Source organism: Gossypium hirsutum, chromosome A07 (genome assembly GCF_007990345.1).
Source record: "Gossypium hirsutum isolate 1008001.06 chromosome A07, Gossypium_hirsutum_v2.1, whole genome shotgun sequence".
In the NCBI taxonomy this organism is placed as follows: Eukaryota; Viridiplantae; Streptophyta; class Magnoliopsida; order Malvales; family Malvaceae; genus Gossypium; species Gossypium hirsutum.
Genome location: NC_053430.1, coordinates 4,072,839 through 4,094,225, shown reverse-complemented (window position 1 = coordinate 4,094,225; position 21,387 = coordinate 4,072,839). Strand labels below are relative to the sequence as shown.

At 28.7% G+C, this 21,387-nt stretch overlaps 1 pseudogene; it reads right to left on the bottom strand.

The window, feature by feature from the left end:
* Window positions 1-13,889: 13,889 nt before the first annotated feature.
* Window positions 13,890-14,560, bottom strand: LOC121231996 (ATP synthase subunit d, mitochondrial-like; annotated as a pseudogene).
* Window positions 14,561-21,387: the final 6,827 nt, after the last annotated feature.

The following is a 21,387-nucleotide window of genomic DNA, read 5'->3' as shown; positions in this document are numbered from 1 at the left end:
CATGGATATTTAATACCGTGGAATTTGGAATTGAGACTCACGAACTCTGGGTTTCGTAATCCGGATGACATCATCAAAACGAGGTCAGCAAGAGTCTTTAAAAATAGCCCTTTTTGTTCAACATTCATTGTCTTCACAGCCACCATTCTGTTTACTGTGACGAGTCACGTGTCAGTGGATTCAGACAAATTCGTGGACTTGGGTCTTCGCCGTTGTTTGTTTCCCGAAAAAAAAAAAGAAAAAGAAATACTGATATAGATTAATCGTATATATATAATAATTGCATCAATATGACGAATATAGGAACATGTAGTGCTTACATAAGAATGGCCTACCCAGTGAATGATTATGACATAGTCAAACGGAAACGTCAATCTAGAAGCAACCTAGCAATTTACACTCATCTATCCATCAATTTAATTTGTTTTGTTTACCTTTCTATAAATTAATTAATTGTAAATGTAGTAGCCAAAGTTTACCCGCCTAATTTATCTTAATTCAAATTACAAGCCCAAACCAATATCAAACCCTAAAAGGCCCAAAATATGAAAAAATAATAGAAACCTTCGATTCCCTAAGGCCTTCAGCGCCACTCTCCTACTACGTTGGCATGCTCGCGCCCCAAGATCTGATGCCTCATTTGCCTCTTTCATTGAAATAGCAAGGCGAGGCTCCCCAACACCTTTGACCTTGTCATAGACACCTATAAAAAAGACAAAACAAAAGGACGGAATCGCAACACGTAAAGAACGACAAAAAATAAAAATGAAAAATAGTAACACATTCGGCTATAAAAGCCACAACAGCCATGTAATTTTTTGGATACAGTGAATCAAAAAATAGAATACAAGAAAGCAAAGAACTACAAATGCTTAAAAAAAAAGAAAGAAGGTATTCTCATTTTCTTTCAAAGCATATATATATAAATACAAAAGACTCAAGCTTTCACTTGTGCCATCGTTGTCGGTGGTCCTTTTGACCTTGAAGGTTGTCAAATCTCTTGGGATTCGCTTACGGCTGCACAAAAAGGGGATAAAAGCCGAAAAGTCTTCTTTTTTGTTATTGAGCGTTGACCGGATCTTAGGGATTTTGACCCCAGATTCGATTTCCCCCCAAAAATAGGGATAAAATGAAGCTTTTTGGGGTCTTCGGCCACCGGAGGCAGTAGTCTCCATTGTCGATGACTAGTGACCATGGCGGAGATTCGCCGGCACCAATGCCAAATAAGGGAAAGGACGGGAGAAAAAAAATGGGGCCCTAAAGTTTTTTTATTTAAAAAAAAAGTGAGCTTAGAAATGATTTTTAAAATTTTTTTTGGTATATATAGGGACCATGATACGACATCATTTTGGCCAGGTTCCAGAAGCCCCAAAACGGTGCTGTTTTAAGACATGACCCGAATGCCCGACCCGAACTCCTTTAGATATGCCTGTTTTTAAAGGGGTGGGATAATTGTTGCCCAGATCCTCCCACTTTTGAGCATATTTTGATATAATACTGATTTGATTTTTCTTTTCTCTTTTAAATTTACCATTTAATTTAATTTTATTTTCATTTTGGTCCTCTGACCATTAGTCACTCCTGGAAACAGCACGTGTACTGGATTTGAAATAATTACCCATTTGGTCTCTATTCCTTTTCGCATGTTCTATTTCAGTCCCTTATTTTGCTTTATTTATTTATTTTATATAATTCATACTTTAAATTCCATCTAAATTTCAATTTAATCATTCATTTATTTAATTTTACCCCTCTACTTTTTTTTATTTTATTTTAGCACTTAAAATTTATGTTGTTTATATTCCATTTTGTGCATTTTTTAGGTGGTTATTTCATATTTTTATTGATTTATTTATTTTGGTATTATGATAATGATATGACTATTGCTATTAATATTAATATTTTTATTATTATAGTTACATTATTATTATGGTATTTATTTACTATTTCTCATTTATTTACTATTTCTCATTCTAATATAGATGTTTTACCCACATGGCTATTTTATATTATTTTACTATCTCCATAATGTATCGCGTTTAAATATATTTGTTCATTTTCATACTATGCCCAAATAAGTTAAATGCACATCGCTTCAAATGTTACATTCATTTTTACTTAATGCATAAAAAGAGAAATTTTAAAACCGATGCAACGTTATTTATTTAGAGATTCGAAAAGTTGTACCCTAACTTGTGGGGTTCGATTTTCTCTTTGAACCTAAATAACCAAACATCCTTTTTAAAACTAAAAACACATGAGATTTAAATAATAATTAAATAATGAGCAATTTTATTTTCAAGGATTCAAAATGTCATACCCTAATTTACGGGACATGACCTTTTTGTTTTGGTTATCTTGAGATAAGAAGGCCTTGTACATAAGTTTTAATTTAACTAAGTGATTTTAATTAAAAAGAACATCATGCAAAGATGGATCACATTTTAATTTCTCTTTGAATTTTTAACTTTCGACACTAAGACATCAAGTAATCAAGTTGGTACCAACTTTGGGCGTTATGACTGTGCTAATCCTTCCTCATACGTAACCAACTCCCGAACCCATTTTTGGATTTTTGTAAACCGAAAATAATTTTAATAAGTCTAACATTTTACTAAAATGACAAAGCCTTGAGGTAGTCCAATCGCACCTAATTAAAAAATATTAGTGACGACTCCATTTTCGTTTTTAAATAAAAGTCGATTTTCAAAAAAAATTGACAGTAATAAAATATTTTACAAATATTTCAATTACATCCTCAAATTATTAATACCATTCTAGCCGAGTATTACCAATCATTCCATTAATGTTTATGTTTTTCATATTTCTCTTTTTCCCCCTTTTATATTAGTGTTTGCTCTTTTGTTTTGTCATAAATAATTTTATTTATAATTAATTATATTATTTTATAGATTTTAAAAAGTAATTTTCCCTTACCTCTTTTATATAATTAACTACATAAAATAAACATTAACTTTTATTAATAATTTTATGTTTTATATTTTAATAACAATTTTTTCCTTTCTTTGTATTTTTATTTTTCCTTCTTTTTAACAGCAATTAAGCACAATAAATTTTACTAGCCCATAAAAAATCTCGAAATATATTTATGTTTCATTTTTTCTTCTTATATTTCTTAATTTCCATTTTTTATCTGGTTATAAATAAATACAAAGAAAAATAGGTTTAACAATTTATGGTTTGTTTTTTCAAATAAATTTATTTAAATTTTTTACGAAAATGATAAATAAAAAAACTTAAAAGACTCTTATGACTTTATTTTTTTTTATTTTATCATTTCTCTAATTATATTGGTATCCAGTTAACTCAGAACACTAATTCAATAAAATATTTTATAATAATTAATATAAATTTATGAAAATTAATTATATATTTCATATATATGCTAATCATCATTCATCTAATTGACGGAAAATCAGGTTGTAAATTAAGTACGAAATTTTTTTCCACATCCTAGAAACAAAGGAAGATATTTGTAAACCTCAACATAAATTAAACATAAATCTTAACAAGTACTGAGTGCAAATAGTTAAATATATTGCACTCTTAAAGAGAGAATGCATATTTAAATTTTACAGACGATTTTATTACAAGAAATAATCACAAACTCTGAACATAAATCATAACACGAATATAAAAGTTACCAAAATAAAATTATAAATATTAAAGGCAACTTCATGAAATAATGAAATTAAGCTTTGTATTGAATTTAATCAGATATGGATATAGTGTTGCTTATGTCCTATCAGATCTCGTGTTCATATTTTTCCAGTCTCTTTACAAAAAGCGCAAAAAGAGAGACTTTATGTTTAAGAAAAGTATAACATAAGCAATTAGTTTCATACTAAGCCTTTATGGTGACTTGTTCTTTTGATCAATTTGAATCTTTGAACTAAATTTAGTCAGCATAATTATGATATTCTCTAACATTAGTCATATATATATATATTAAATTTACAACTAAATTTTTACACATTTAATATACTCTTATATACGGTCTAAATTATACCATATGATAAATTTATTTAGCGATTATAACTTCAAAATAAAAGTCTTTTATATTATATCATACATATATTATATGATAAGGTTTTAGACTCTCAACTAATGTGAACAACCTAATTTTTTATCATTTGGCATACCTATTATGACGACACATAGTTCAATTTTAATGATATAAATATTTTATTCTGTTTATATATTTTTAAAAATTATTTTTTAAAAATTCATAAATATAAATTTAATTATTAATATATATATAACTGAATCTAATTTAATATTTAAATAGTTTTAGTAATATTGTGTTATCTATTCCTATATAATGTTTTTAACAATTAGTTTTTTTTTCTAATTTATTAATATTATTTTTTAATGTTATGAATATTTTTTTCACTTTAAATAAACATTATTTAATTAAAACATTATTCATTTTACCAGATTTAAATATTCATTTTTTAACATACTTATTTGCTCATTTTATTTGCAATGTTCGCTCAACTGTTAGTTAGAACTAATGGAAACATGTAATCACATTTCAAATTAAATACAACTATTAATTATATTTCTTTTTCAAAAAATATTATTTTAAAATAAATATTAATATTTACAAAAAAACTCACAAATTTTAAAATTATAAACTATTCGTGCATCGCATAAGTAAAAAAGCTATATATTATATTTCAAATAATTTATACATATAGTAAATGCGTGCATGGGAAATCTATGTAATACATAGTAATCTTTTCATGACTATTTGAAAAATTATTTACCTCTTACAATATAAATTCAGATTTAAGTTAAAACATTCAAAATAAATTGTTTTTAGAATGCTACTTTATATTAATGTTGTAACAATATTTTTTGAATTTTAATTGTCAGGCCAGTTTCACGAAACAAAGATTCTTGATTATATTTTACTAAAATTCTCAACTAAAATTTATTGCATACATTTTATCTTTTAAATATTATTTTATACTTTAAAGTTAAGTATATATATATTTTTTAATTTTTTATATCTCTTAAATATTACATAATTAATATTTCTAATTAATATGCTGTTACTTAAATAATAATTTTATAAAATACAATAATAACTTGTGCCTCAAATGAGATAGAAAACTAATTAAAAATATCCTACTATTAATGTACCATATGATAATCCATTAATAAATCCCAGTTTGAAAGAAAAAAGAAAATCTTTTGGTTCCATATCACATTACAACTTTAAAAAAAAATAAAAATAAGCATATTATTTGGTCTCTAGCTTTACGAAAAAGTAATTTTAGCCGTTCAATTAATTTACGTTGTTTATAATTAATTATTTTTTAAAATTTTAAAAATTTAAAAAAAAGTATAAAAAGTATTTTTTAAAATTAAAATTTATTAAAAATATTTAAAAATTATAAAAATATTTTTAATATTTTTTTAATTTGTAAAAATTAACTAATTTTTAATGTGACATATATGCCACGTCAATAAAGTTAACATACATTAATTTTTTATTCATTTTAAAATAATTTGACAAATAATATGAATTTAATTATTAGAAAAGATAAAAAATTAAATGCATAATTAAAATAATTTTTTTTATAAAATTGTACAAATAATATGAATTAAATGAATATTGCTTATCTATTAATACTAGTCTTGGGGTGGGGTGGGGAAGAGACCCATTTTGTGGATCCCTCTTAGTTTTTGAATTTATATTCCATCAATTAGGTTGGAATTTTTATACTAACACCGTTAGTTGTGTTGATAGTTGACGTGTAACACCCCTTATCCGTATTCGTTATTGGAACAGGGTACAAGGCATTTTCAGAGTTTACGAATTAATTTTAACATTTTTTTTTTGAAAACTCAATATAATCCCTTTATAGATATCTAACATTCCCTGCAATTTTAAACCGAGACCAATCCACATCAACCAATCCAATTCAACATATTTTCAAGATAGATTAATGCATATTTATAAGATAACCTTATCACATACTAAAACCAAGATTTGTTAGCCATACTAATGGTTGACCTTACATTCATTTCACAGAATCATTTACTTTATTAGCTTATATATGCCATTGATTTCCAAAATAAAGTTTTTTTTATATACCGAAATCCTGAGGTTGATAGTGTGATATGTCTCCGACCGAATTCGACCTCCAAGCTCTTAACACTACAAAACAGGGGAAAATGAAATAGGGTAAGCACTTTGTACTTAGTAAGCTCATGTAACAAGAATTATACTTACCTAATATTTTCAATACAATACAATAAACATTCCTATATCCATTCAATGGATTATTACTCTAACATGCACAAACTCAACATTCAAGTTAGTACAATAATTTCCATGTACCAATAATATATACTATGATTGATGAGCTCATCAATACCATGATTTCCATTTCCTTATATTTTTTTTTCATATTTATCCCGTTGAATTTCTTGAAATTTTCAATGGATTTTCAGAGGTACACTTTTAGTGTACATTTTTTGGTCCGTCAATTCATATTCATGTGCGCACATTTCCATTTCAGAGAGCACACTCCCACGAACCTCATCCTTACAGCGGGATTACCAGTCCAGGCTAAATCCCCTGTAATATAAACTCATAGAGTATTGTCGGGATTACCAGTCCAGGCTAAATCCCCTGCAAAGACAATTACTCTAATAAGCTTGGATCTGAATTAGCAGTCTAGGCTAAATTCAGACCCTAATTCGGATTACCCATCCAGGGTAAATCCATTTTACACATATTTTTCAGGAGGGCTATATCAGGATAGGATCACCCGTCCGGGCTAGATCCTTTTTACCTCAATTCCTTTTCAGAGATCCATCAAATTTTCCTTTCATTCAACCAGAGATTTCTTCCCATTTTATCAAATATATCAATGTTTCATTAATTTTCATACAATGAACATTCAAATCATATTCACATCAATAACATACATTTGAAGCATTTAAGAATATAATTCAAGTTACACGAACTTACCTTGATACTTGTTCCTATACAAAAATCTATTAATCCCGAATTTTTCCTTTCCTCGATCTAGCTTCGTATTTGAATCTTCTGGATCTAAATAAATAAATTTAATTATCAATTTAATACATTTCATGTTCATATGCAACATTCTCTATAATTTCATTATTATTTATAGTTCATTCAAAGCTATCTACTTGAGTCATAGTAACTAAATTATTTTTTTCTTGAGCTACAGAACCCCAAATTAGGATCCGCTAATTTTCCCTAAAACTAGACTCAAATATCTTCTTACCATAAAATTTTCAGGATTTTTGGTTTAGCCAATAAGTATAGTTTATTCTTTAAAGTCACCCCTGTTCTGCTGTCTGACAATTCTGACCCTTCTTCACTAAAAATTAATTATCTCTTCATACAGAATTAAAATGATGTTCTTGTTTGTTTCTCTTAAAAATAGACTCATTCAGAATTCTATACATATAAATTTAAGCCCCTAATTATTTTTATTCAATTTTTTTATGATTTTTCAAAGTCAAAATAGGGGAACTCGAATTCATTCTGACCTTGTCTCACAAAATTTATTATATCTCAAAATTTACAAATCCATTGCTTACACTGTTTATTCTATGAGAAACTAGACGTAATAAGCTTTAATTTCATATTTTTTCATATTATAATTCGATTCCTAAAATTTATGGTGTTTTTTCAAAGTTAGTCTACTGCTGCTATCCAAACTGTTTTAGTGCAAGCTGTTTATTACCATTTTTCCCCTAAACTTTTAATAAATAATAATTTCGTCCCTACTCAATTAGCCTCTCAATTGAGCTGATTTTTCTCAATTAACACTTTATTATATCACCTTAAACTAGTTTACAACCTTTGGAAATCATAATTTCAGCACTAGACTTTAGTTCCAAACATTTTCACAATTAGGTCCTAAAAATCAATTTCCATTGAAATTACCTAATAAATCATCTTATAAACAAATTAAAGCTTAAATATCATATTATTTCATCATAAAATTATAGTGATAAACCATGGTGACTTTCAATTTCATCCATGAAATCAAAAACTAATGAATTTAATAGTAGGACCTAGTTGTAAAAGTCTTAGAAACACAAAAATTACAAGAAAAAGGCAAGGATTAACTCACTTGGTGCAAAAATTATGGAATACCAGCTTAAAGAGCCCTCCTATGGCGTTTTTAGCTGCTGGAATTGAAGAGAAATGAAGAGAAATATAGATATTTTCTATTTAGTCCTAGCTTTATTTAGTTAATTTTGCAATATTCCAATTTTTCCCTTAATTTATCAATTTTCCTGCTGATTTCATGCTTTTGCGGTCCAGCCCAAATAAATTTTGGGTCTAATTCCTTTTAAATCCTCTCTCATTAGACACTTAAGCTATTTAATCATCCCATCCATTTTTACACCTTTTACAATTTAGTCCTTTTCATTTAATTAACTACCTAAACATTAAAATTTCCTAACGAAATTTTAATACCACATTACTAACATTTCATAAATATTTATAAAATTATTTTTGACTCGGTTTTACGAGATAGAGGTCTCGATACTTTATTTTTACCCAATTTCTTCAATAATTTCTTTTTCTAACTAACCACTAAATCGGTAAAATTTTTTTATCAATATTTTCATAAGATTTTCCTATCATATCAATTTTCATGCAAAAATATTGAAATAAATTTCTCTTTAAATCGGATTTGTGGTTACGAAACTACTGTTTCGATAACCTTGAATTTAGGCCATCACATGACGTAATACTATTAGTCAATCTAATAATGCCACGTGGTAAACATAAATTAAAAAAATAAAATATATAAAAATATAAGTCATATTTGCCACGTGGTATTCTGAGAGGCCACCGTATGGTACCACCAAATTGACTAAAAATGTCACGTCATTACAAACTAACAATGTTAGTGTGAAATGATTAACCTGGTTGACGAAATACAAGTTTAAGAACCAAGTAGATACGAGTGGATAAGTTTAAGTGCCAAATTATATATTATCCCAAAATAATTTATACCCATGTATTATGCTCTTGTTATTTTTCTCTAAAATATTTGTGTTGAATATAAAATATTTTGAAATATGTTAAAAAAATGAGTATTATGAGATATTTGGTTCAGTTAATATGGAATATCATATGTTGTTTGGTAAATAAAATAAAAAATGAATGCATTTCTCTAATAATTTAATTTCATATATCTTTTCTCTAATAAATAAACTGGAATCAGAAAACTCAGAGCTTAAGGATTCCTCCATTTTGATCAAAGTGACTGGGAAAATAGAAGAATTATTTATTTATTTATTTATTAAAACATGTTATATTTTATGATTTAAAGGGAAAATTAACTAAAAAGATAAATAGAAATGTAAATTATTATAAAAGTAATATTTTGGGTAGAATATAATATACAAAACGTAGTATAATAAAATTAATATCAATCTTCCTAAAAAATTATAGGTAAAATGTTATTTCAACAATATATCAAAAAATCAAAGAATTTAATAGAATATAAAATTATTACCTAAATGTAATGTTTGAAATCAGAACACGAAAATCTTATATTTATGTTAGAATCTCAGATTAAATTTAGGAATGTAATGTAATGTTGGTCCAAAATTTCTTGATATATAACTTTGTTTCTAAGATATTGTTGTTTATGATTTTGGCTTATTTTTTAGTTCTTCAATTTTAGTAAAAGATTATGTATTATTGTGAGTTGTGGCAGCATTACTCATACATAAATTTGGTGGATAATGACTAGTCTAGTAAATTTGAATTTATGCCAAATTTCAAATCAACTCTTTAAAGTCAAAACCCATATAAATATAATATTCATGATTTAAAACCCAAATTATATACTAAATATTAGATAAATAATCCAAATTTACACTACGTTTGGTTCGCTGTATTGGATTAGAGGTGTAATGGAATAGAGGTGTAATAGCAAATCAACTGTTTGGTTGAATGTAATGGAATAGAGGCGTAATAGTAAAACTGTGTTTGGTTGAATGTAATAGAGGTGTAATAGCATAATGGAGAAAACTAAAATGACCAGAATACCCTTAGCATAAATTTGTTTTGGTAAATGATTATTGTTATTGTTATTTAAATTTTAATAAGATTATTTATTATCAAAAATAAATAATTTAATCATATTTAAACATAATTATTATTAAATATATTAAATATATTATAATTAAAATATATAATTTAATAAAATTCTTAATAATTAATATTCTTATATGAATTTACTCAAATCATAATATATGATACTATAAAAGATAATTTGAAATGATTAATATTAAATATATTTTAATTAAAATATATGATTTAATAAAATTTAAAATAATTATAACTAATAAATTATCTTATATGAATTTGTATAATTTAAAATAATTATTATTACATATAATTTAATAAGATGTAATTTCATAAAATTATTGATAATAAATTTTCTTATATGAATTTATATAATTTAAAATAATTTATATAATAAATCTATTGTATAACTTTCTCAAAGAGGTTCTTTCATCGTCGGGCATGGGTGTTTAAACCAGATACTTTAAGAAAAATGAATACTCTGACAGGGGTATAAAAAAGGGATACTTCAAGCAAAATGAAGAGTCGGAGAAACATAGCTCTGTATATTCTCTCAGTTGCTATATTTTTTGGTTTTCTTACCTTATTCTCTGAATTTTCTTCCTCAATGAGGTTCTTTTTATTTTTTGATTTTAGCTTTGCCCCTATGACATGAACCTTGTGATGAATTAAAAAATTAAAGAAATATATAAAAATGGGTAAAATTACAATGAATCATTACTCCAAAGTTATAAACTAGTTATTCTAATATGATATTAGTTTACATGTCATAATATCCAAACATAATATTCATATATTAATAAAAAGATTAATTTACTTTTTAATTTAATATATAAAGAGTAATTTACTCATTTTTCCAGTGGAAAGGGCAAAATACAATGCAACTCCTAATATAATGGCTTCTATAGTACTTTTACCGTTTTATTTGTTTTTTAAGTATTCTGAAGGAATTGGATTGCTTTTAGCATAGAACAAAGACCTATTACTGTGCAACTTATCAAATGGAGAATTGGAAGGTTGTTTTTTGGTAACTTTGATGTGCAACATTTGGATTATAATTTCTTTTGCAGAAATGATCATATGAACGAATTTCTTCTTCTATTTTTTGTTCATTAAAACTTGAGAGAGATTTCCCACAGACAGGATGGCTGTTAGAATAAAGCCTCATGGTGAATTCTATATTATATATTGGGATGCCTGCATATAGATCAGCCAAGTGCTAAGAAAAGCCAAGTAAACCGCAAGGAGAGTTAAACTATACTTCATTTTCTGTCAAATTAAGACCATCTCAAATATGCACAAGGACTTTGACAAATGTTGGTGAGGCAAATTCATCTTTTGCACAAGGTAACTTAATGACATTTACTCGAGCAAAATTAGAATATAAAATTGGTGAATTCACTCAAGGGTATGTCAAGTACATACCTATATCTAACGCTCATCAATTACATCCAGTTATAGATGTGGAGTATCTTTGCTTTTCTAAACTCAAAATCAATACTTGACATTGGTTTGCTTAAAAAATGTAAATAGTAATAATGTCTATCAAAATATCAACAACAACAATAATTAGAAAGGTTTGAGAGAAAAATCCATGAAAAAGAATTAATATGGTCATTCATGTGCCAAAGAAGTCCTAAAAAGTGCATTTATATGAAATAGAAACATTGGAAAATCAGCCTGTTTACTGCTGGAATTAAGGTAAATGATCAGCTACACAAAGCCAGCCTAGAAAAGTAAATCAACAATATAAAGACAAAAGATGAATTTTTCAATGAAAATATCCATGAGATTGCACATTTCTCATCCTGAAAGTTATTAAGACTATTATGACAGCTCAAGATACAATCTATTAAATATATGCATAAAACAAAGTCAAATCAGTACCTCTAGGAAATCTAAAGTAGCCGAGGCAGAATTGAACCCTGTTCTTGGATCTTGACTAGAAATTCTTTCATTGCCTGTTTCTGACAACCGGCTTCTGAGTTGCTTTATAATGTTGTCCTTAAGTTCTTTGTTTGAATCCTTGGTTTTACTTGAGAATTTCTCCATACAGTTGAATTCAAATACTAAAGCAAGAGCCTCACATGCTGCTGCACATAGTGCTTCATCGTTACTGTCTAATATGTTGGAGAAGTATGTAATTGCCCTGCATCCAAATTTTCAGATCTATCAATGACATTTCAAATTTGTTTGTAGATGGAAAACAAAAAGAAAGACGATAACTATCTAGAGGTTGTAATTGTTAAAAATTTACAATAAATGAGACTTTTTAATTAAAAGGCTCACCCTTGCCAATTTTTGTGACTTAGCCTCCACCCATCAATGGTAAAAAGAAGAAAGGACCAAGCGGATATCATGACAATTAAAATGGCTAGTGAATCTTTCCTTTCAATCTGATGAGACATAGAAGGAAACCTATCCTTTTAGGCTCCAATTTAAATTACAGAATATATAGATAAAAATATCAGTTAAAATTCATACACTAGAGTCAGTTCCAGGATTAATTAAGTCCCAAAGTAACTTCATTACTGATTCAGTCTCATCCGAGTTGCTTGCACCGAAAAATGTAACAACAGTCAAGCAACCAAGAATCTGCGCAATACAAGAAAAACCATACATCCAATGCATATGCATAACTCTGCTATATGCATATATATATATTCAATGCATAACTGTTTGACTTCATTCATTCAAACAACTAGCATTGGTTTTCAACATATTTTCACAAAATTTCCTTCTTACCACATTATCATATAATTTCATGGCAAACATTAACAAATCTCCCTCTAGATATACATATAATAAACATAATTATCACTTATCACATTAATCAAAAACATAGGATTCGGATGCTAGCCGCAGTATAGAAGTAATATTTGAAAACGAAATTTCATTATTTTTCCTACTGAAAACATGAAACACCATCAAGATACATCTAAAAACACAAATTACAATTGCAGGTTCATATTGCTTACAAGCTTCTGATTTGATGTTTTCAGGAAAAAGCAAAGATAGCAATGACAGCTTTATGATGTTGGAAATCTATGAGAACTTGAAAAAAGATAATGAAACTTACTATTTCTCCTCTTGTCCATTATCTTATTTGACTAAAGAGATCAAGTAAAACCCCAAACTTCTACAATTACTGCAAAGTAAATGTTAACTACTGCAAAGAAAAAGACAATAACCGTAAGCCATTAACAACTTCAAGGGGCAAACAAGAAGATTTTCAGGATAATATAGCCATTAAGGACCAGTATGTGGTCAAATAAGTTGATAGCTATCATTAAAATTTGCCTATTAAGGTTAAAATTTGCCGCTTGATTAAAAAGGCCAGCCATGAATACTTCAGGAAAAGAAATAAAAGTTGCAAGTCCAGAATTCCAAGCAACTACTGTTCTAGATGAAAAGGGCATATCAAAGCTCCTTTTCAAAAGCTTATAATAAGCATGATAAATATGATTACTTCGACTGCTAGAAATTGCAGACAAGTGAGAATTGAGTAGCTAGATGTCTATATTTTCTTCATTCTACTTTGAACATAAGTATAGGAGTATCTCAAGTTTTGGTCTCCAGAAGAATCTGATCACATTATAGCATTATTGAAATGAAACATCTACGGCATTAATCTGAAATTGTTAAATGCTAATAGCATTCAACAAGTGAACTGCACACAAATAACAAATTCAGTATCCAACTAAGTAATAGTTCCCTTGTACCATAGAGATGATCTTCAAAGTAACAAATTCAGAAGTGGCACCGCATGAGGAACACAAACATGTGGAAGCCAAACAATTTATGATTTTACAGACCTGCAACTGATCTAAGCATAGCCATATATAGGATGACTGGAAAATTGGATAGAGAGTAGGCCAAATATGATAACTATCAAATTAACTTACTCTCATATGCCTCTTTGTACATATCTATCAGGCGAGAGCCAATTCCTTTTCTATAGTACTCCCAGTCAATGGGTTCAGGTTCCTGCTTAAGAAATCGGATTATTAACAAGATAGGACTGAAACCTTGAACAAAACTAAAATTTCCTTAAAAATGAAAAAAAAAGGTTCCAAAATCAAACCTTGAACAAAAAAATTCAACCTTATTGAAAATTTATTTCAATATAAAATATTAAAATCATCATTAAAAAACTAAAACCCTAAGATCTAATCAACGGATTAACCCAACAAATCTATGAAAAATATCAATAAAAATGCTAAAAAGGAGCTAGGGATTAGAGAGAATATAAGAAAAAGACCTGGCTGAATTTGGTTTGTAAAGTAGAGTTAACTTCATCAAAAGTGCGACGAAGAGTAGCGAACTCTTTGCGAGCCTCATCGGAGACCAAAAGCTTAGCCATCCCTTCCCAATCAATGTTCTTTGATGCTTTGAACGCAACATCGAGACTTTCTTCCCCGGTCCGCTCATTTTTCTCGCACTTTATCGCTTCCCAAACGCGAGACGGTGGAGATTTGGTTCGAAGAAAACTGCTGTTGACGTTAGGAGGGAGAGGGTGGGGTGGAGCAGCAGATTTTGGCTGGGGAGGGTAAAACAGAAACGATTAGCTAATCCTTACTTTTGAAACGGATTGGCTAATCGTTGTTCAAGCAGAGAAAATGAGTATTACATCCGTGTTGTAATAGGCCTGTAATAGGCAATACATCAAACCAAACACGGGATTAAGTGGGGATTAGTGGGGCCCACGGATTAGGGGTGTATTGGTTAATCCAATACACCCAACCAAACATGCTCTTAGTTTAATTTTATTTTGTTTTAAAATCCGAATATTACTGTTCATTGGGAGTTCAACTTGGGATAGCTTAATGTTAGAATACATGTATTAAGAATGGAATATATATATTATTTGTACGACTTTTGAGTCTTTTAAGAATTTAAAATATAATTTTTGATGCTATATTTCATATTGATATCATGTTTTATCTTTTAGTTTAATTGTTTATACTTTAAATTTTATGTTATAAATAATGGTTTTTTTGTTAAGATGAATATGATCTAAAATTGATTTAGTAATTATATTGTTAGTGTTACATAAAAATCAAAAGTTTAAAATTTCAAATTATGGCCTATTAGTTGAGTGTTTATTTTCTCCAATAATAACTTCGATTCATATTATAATTATAAAAAAAAACCAAAAGTTCAGAAATAGAAATTAAGATTAATAAAAAAATGTTTAAATTTTCATCCGTAATTAATTCAATGAATAACTAAATTCCCAAGCTGGTAATTCTATTAGTCAAATCATCAAGTTTATTTAAAAAAAAAAGCTTAACCCACGAATTGACATCTAAACTATGCATTTTCTCCCATTTTGGCACCTAAACATTTTTTTTGTCACAAACAGTACCTAAACTACTTTTTTTCCCAAGAAAACCTCAGTTAGTTAAATTGTTAATTAACCTGTCAAGTTTATTTTTTTAACAAATAACCAATTAAAAATTGATAGATGGCAAAAAAAAAAAGAGAAAAAAGTTATTATTTTCTTTTATATATATATCTTGTTCTTTTTTCTTTCTTCGGAATTGGACTGATGGCCGAATCGGTCAGGCCCCAATTCCCGGTTTTATTAGTTTGTCTAGTTCAATCAAATAAATTTTTAAAAGATTATAAAATTTATATAAAATTTCGAGAAAAACAGTGCAACAAGTTTGTATCAGTCTGTAGTTAATCGGTTCAACCCTTATCTCCGGATTAGTACCCCAATAGATTTTTGGTCTAGTCCAGTTCTGAATACATTGGTTTTGATTGATTAAATAACTTTTTCGATCTCGTTAGGTTGATTAAATTGGTGCTGAAATTTGAAAATAGACTTAATTGCTAGCTTATTGACTTCGAGAAGAGAAATTTTGAGCATTACTGATATTGCAAGACATTATAAAAGACGAAAAAAGAACAAAAAAGAAAAGAAAAAAGAAATAAAGAGAAAAAAAATAAAAGAATTAGTTTTTTAAAAGTTTATATTACGTGGCAATTTGTTATTTGGTTAGAAATTTTTTAATAGATATAATACTTTTGTGTAAAATGAGTAACGGAAGAATAGTTTATGTACCGCTTGTGACAAAAAAAAAAGTTTAGATACCAACATAGGAAAAAAATGTAGTTTTGGTACTAATTTGTGTGTTAAGTTTTTTTTTTAAAATAGACTTAATGGTTTTACAAGCAGTTTGACTAATGGAGATACTAACTTGGGGTAATACTTGTGATAAAAAAGATTTAGGCACCAAGATGGCAAAAAGTATAATTTAAGTAACGATTTGTGAATTAAGCCTAATTTATTTAACAATTAAAGTATTTGTACCATATTCGATACGTAATATAGTTTTGCTTCATGTAATTAATGTAAAGTAAAATTATTTAAAATTAAAACTAATAAATGTAAATAAAATATATAAATTACTTTGATAATTCAAATATAATGCAAATAAAAAAGATCTTTAACTATCAATAAATTGACCATAATAATTTGTAGATAATATATAATTAATATAAATAAAATATACTAGATTAAATTATATATAAAAATATAAAGTTACTTATTGTATAAATATTTAAGATTTACTATTCAAAACTAAAATAATATAATATAATTCTTTTCCTTTTCTTTTTTGGTTGATGAAAATAAAATGATTTAAATATAAAGTAATTCAATATAAAATTTTAAATTTTTATTTGTTATTATACAAGTTCATATAATAAAAGTTTTTTAATAGAATTATAATTCTTATTTATAAACATCATCAATCTTCTTATAAAAAATTTATTTAAATATTTTATCATTGTTCAATTCTAACTAATACTGCTGAGAACTTATCTGGACGGAAAACTTTAGGAGGGGTGATGCAATTTCGCTTTGAGACTGGTTGGGCTTTTGACGATTGGGATCGGGGATGTGTAGTATTGTCTTTGGTTATTAGGGCAGGGTTTGGCGAATTGGAGCTTCGAAATTAATAGGGTTAAAGAATTGCACCGACGTTTGGAGCTTCAAACCGAGTTGGAACCTGATGAAGACATTTTGGCGAAGATTGTGGATGCCAGATTGGCTCTAAATATTGAAACTGACAAGGAAGAGCGATATTCAGAACAACGGGATCGTGTGACTTGGCTTAAGCAGGGTGATAGAAATATGAGTTTTTTTTCACAATTTTGCATCTTATAGGAGGCGTATTAATAGAATTAAAATGTTGGAAGATTCTCATGGAATCCGACTTCGGCATAAAGAGGAGTCGGAGGAAGTGGCAAGTTATTTTTCCAAAGTTAATTTAGCAATAACAAACGTTTTTAATATAAAAACATTCCTAAACAGGATGCTTTTGAGAGAAAAAGTGTTTTCAAAATTTGACCTTTTGTTAAAAGCCATTTATTGGGTTGGATTGGAAGTTGTATTACGAATGTCATGAATGAGAAGCTAACGATACAATATATAGAGGAAGTTGTTTCCGCGCTGAAAATATGCACCCTACCAAAGTATCAGGTATGGATAGTTATCTTTTTTTTCCTTTTTTTTTTTCAGAAGTATTGGTATATGTTGTTGGGCATGATGTGAGTTGATATTGTTTATCGATTTTAAGAAGAGAAAGTTCTATGGAAGCGATTCTATGGAAGCGATTTATGAAAAAAACATTGCTTTAATTCTTAAGATTCCTATGACTCGTAATACGATTTATTTTCGTCTGATTAGCTTATGTAATGTGATTTATAAGATAGTATTCAAGGTGATAACTAATAGATTACAAATAATTATGGATATTTGCATCAATAAAGTTCAGAGCGTTTTTGTTTCAAGAAGATTGATTTCAGAAAACATATTAATTACATATGTAGAGGCCCAAATTTGCCCAACCCAACAAATTAAAATCAAACCTAAATCCTACCCAATTCACAAACCCAATTACAAAATCAGACCCAAAAGTAAGCCCAAATAATAAAAACCCTAACCTAATACAACCTAAACTTTTTTTTTTTAAAAAAGACAAAACCCTAGCCACCTTGCCTCCCACTTGCACCTACTCCATCAAATGGAGAAGAGACATAGAATGATAAGAAATGTATGTAAGATGGCTATAAAAGCAAAACCAAAAGTCCATTGTAAAAAAAAAGAGGAGGAAAGAATTGTATTTTTGAAAGGTTTTTTTGATACAAAAAAAGGAGAAGAATGTAAAAGCAAAAGGTTTGCAAGCAAATCTGAAATAAAAAAGGCGAGTATTGAAGAAGAAAAGATTAAAACGCGTTAAGGTTTTTATTTCTTTTTTCCTTTTTATTTTCACTTTTTTTTGTACATATAAACATTTTTTCTTTTTTTCTTTTCTTTCAAAAACAGTATACATATATTTAGATATAAAAATAAAAAAGAAAACAAAAAATAATACATTTTTTAAATTCCGGCCGGCAGACCGCGCCGGTCCGACGCCTGGGTACTGACCGGACCATGGCCGGAATGGGGAAAGAGGGAGAGAGTTGAGAGCTTTATTTTATTTTTTTATTTTTACTCTTATTTATATTATTATTATTTCTCATGTATATATTATTATTTATATTATTATTATATTATATACCCTCTCCATATTTATTTATATTATTACTATCATTATTGTTACTTTTATTATTTTTTATTTCTGACTATTATTATTATATATATATGTATTATTGTTTGTATTATTATTATTATTATCACCCCTATTGTTATTACTTTACTTTTGTATTCTAATATATTATTAATATTACTCATATTTTCATTATTTTTGCTATTACTATTATTATTATATATTAGTGTATATTTTTATGTATATATATATTTATATATAGTATTGTTTTTATTACTTTAACTTAATATTTTTATTATATTTGCTTTTTTTATTTCTATATTTATTATTATTATTATATAGTAGTGTGTATTTCTATTATATACATATATATATTTATATATAGTATTATTATTTACTTTACTTTAATATTATTATTATTATCATTATATCCAACCCAATAATAATTCTTTCATAAAAGTAATATTCTGTATTTGGTAATTCGAGACAATCGTACCCTAACTTACTGGGTTTCGATTTTTCTCCTTTAACCTAAATAACGGAATACTCTTTTAAATCGCGACATGAGTTTTGAAAAATGCTTATTCTCGGAGATATGAGGTGTTGTGCCCTAACTTACCGGGTATGGCATTTTGTTACCTCGAAATAAGATTTTTGCAAGTAAAGGCAATATTCGGTGTTCGAAAATTCGAGGAAACGTGCCCTAACTTACTGGGTTTCGATTTTCCTCGTTCACCTTAACTAACTGAATAACCTTTTGAAATACACGAATTTTTATATAAAAGGCAAGCTCGCTCTCGAAAATTCAAGATGTCGTGTCCTAACTTACTGGATGTGACATTTTATATTGTGAGACGAGAAGGTCTTTAACATTTGAGCATTTTCTTTACAAAGAGGGATCGTATTTTAAATTCTTTCAAGTTTTCAAATTTTCGACACTAAGACACTAATTAATCAACTAGGTACCAATTTTGGGCGTATCGAGGGTGCTAATCCTTCCTCGTGCGTAACCGACTCCCGAACTCATTTTCTGATTTTCGTAGACCAAAAATTATCGTTTTAGTAAATCTTAACTTTTATTAAAATGATTAATTTAAGGTGATCCGATCACACCTCATCAAAAAAGATTGGTGGCGACTCCTCTATTCGTTTTCATTTCCAAAAATCTAAGTCGGATTCCCGTTTTTTTTTTAAAATGGTTACGACAGCTTGGCGACTCCACTGGGGACACCAAATAAGAGAGTCAAGCCACAAGTTGATTAACTTTTGTCTTTTTGTCGAAAATTGAGAATTTGGTTTTGATATATGATCCCTTCATTGTATTTCACCCGTTTTCCGTACGGTTTTCATCATTTTATTCCCATTTTCTTTAATCGCTTCAAGTTTTTATACATATATCCTCGCATATTACATTGCATGACCGTTGTGGTCACACCTTTTAAGTGGGAGTGAGAAACTATTCCTTCGTGAGGTTTTCACCTCCGTGCAGAATAGCGGATCACTTTCGGGATACATCCGTACCTATGTCTTCGTGAGATTTTCATCTCCGTGCAGCCATAGGGAAATGTATTCCCTTGAACTGAACTTGTTCCATAAGAACCTATAATGGGTGATGATCGAGGAATCTGCTAGTTTAGGTACCCTTACTCTAGAACCAAACCACATATAGAGAGACCTAGGAGCCCACCCTAGGTAGAGCCACTCCGAAACCCTAGTGGTCACCCGAGCAAGTGCTATATTTATTATTCTTTGTTTGCTTTGAACTGTGTATAAATTACTGTCTTGTTTTGTTTTACTTTGATTGTATTTGTATTGCATTTTCATTATAAAAAGTGTTGATTCGCATTCGGTTCCTAAATAAATAGCTTATCATGGAAAAGGGGTTTTTTGATAAAGTAGAAGACAACGCGGCTGTCAGGATATAGGCTGAGACAACATAACAAGAGAAAGGTGACAGTCTTACCGAGGGGCACGTGTCAGAGTTATGGAATTTTACTCGGATCAGCGTAACTCAGAATAATCTCCAAGAGATGAAAGAAATTTGGGGTTAGTGGGATGATGAGGTCAAACAGCTATTCTATTGTCATTACGGTGATTTACCTTATCTGCTCGATGTCAAGGTAGATGAACACCTGTTTCGAGCCCTTGCCCAATATTAGAATTCTGCTTACAGTTGCTTCACTTTCGGGAAAGTTGATTTGGTACCTACTATAGAAGAATACACGACCTTGCTCTATTGCCCAAAGATTCAGGTTGACAGAATTTATGCTAGACCTGCTAACGTCCCAGCATTTTCAAAAAAGCTAATGAACATCACAGGGATAAGCGAACAGTGGGTGACAACCCAGATCAAACAAAAAGGAGATTGTAAATGCATTCCTTGGAGGAACTTGAAGGATCTAGTCTTAGCGCACCCCGACGTGAAGAAAAGGGTAGATGTCTTCGCCTTTAGCATTTATGGACTGGTCATCTTCCCCAAAACTTTGGGGCATGTAGACGAGGCTGTTGCCGGCCTTTTTGATAGGCTTGGTAAATGAACCACACCTGTACCCGCAATCTTGGCTTAAACTTTCAGATCATTAAATGCTTGTAGAAGAGCGGGTGAAGGGAGATTTATTGGATGTGCACAGCTGTTGCTATCCTGGTTCCACAGCCATTTTTGGAAAGTGGAGAAGGTCTCGTATCGTATCTTCTCTG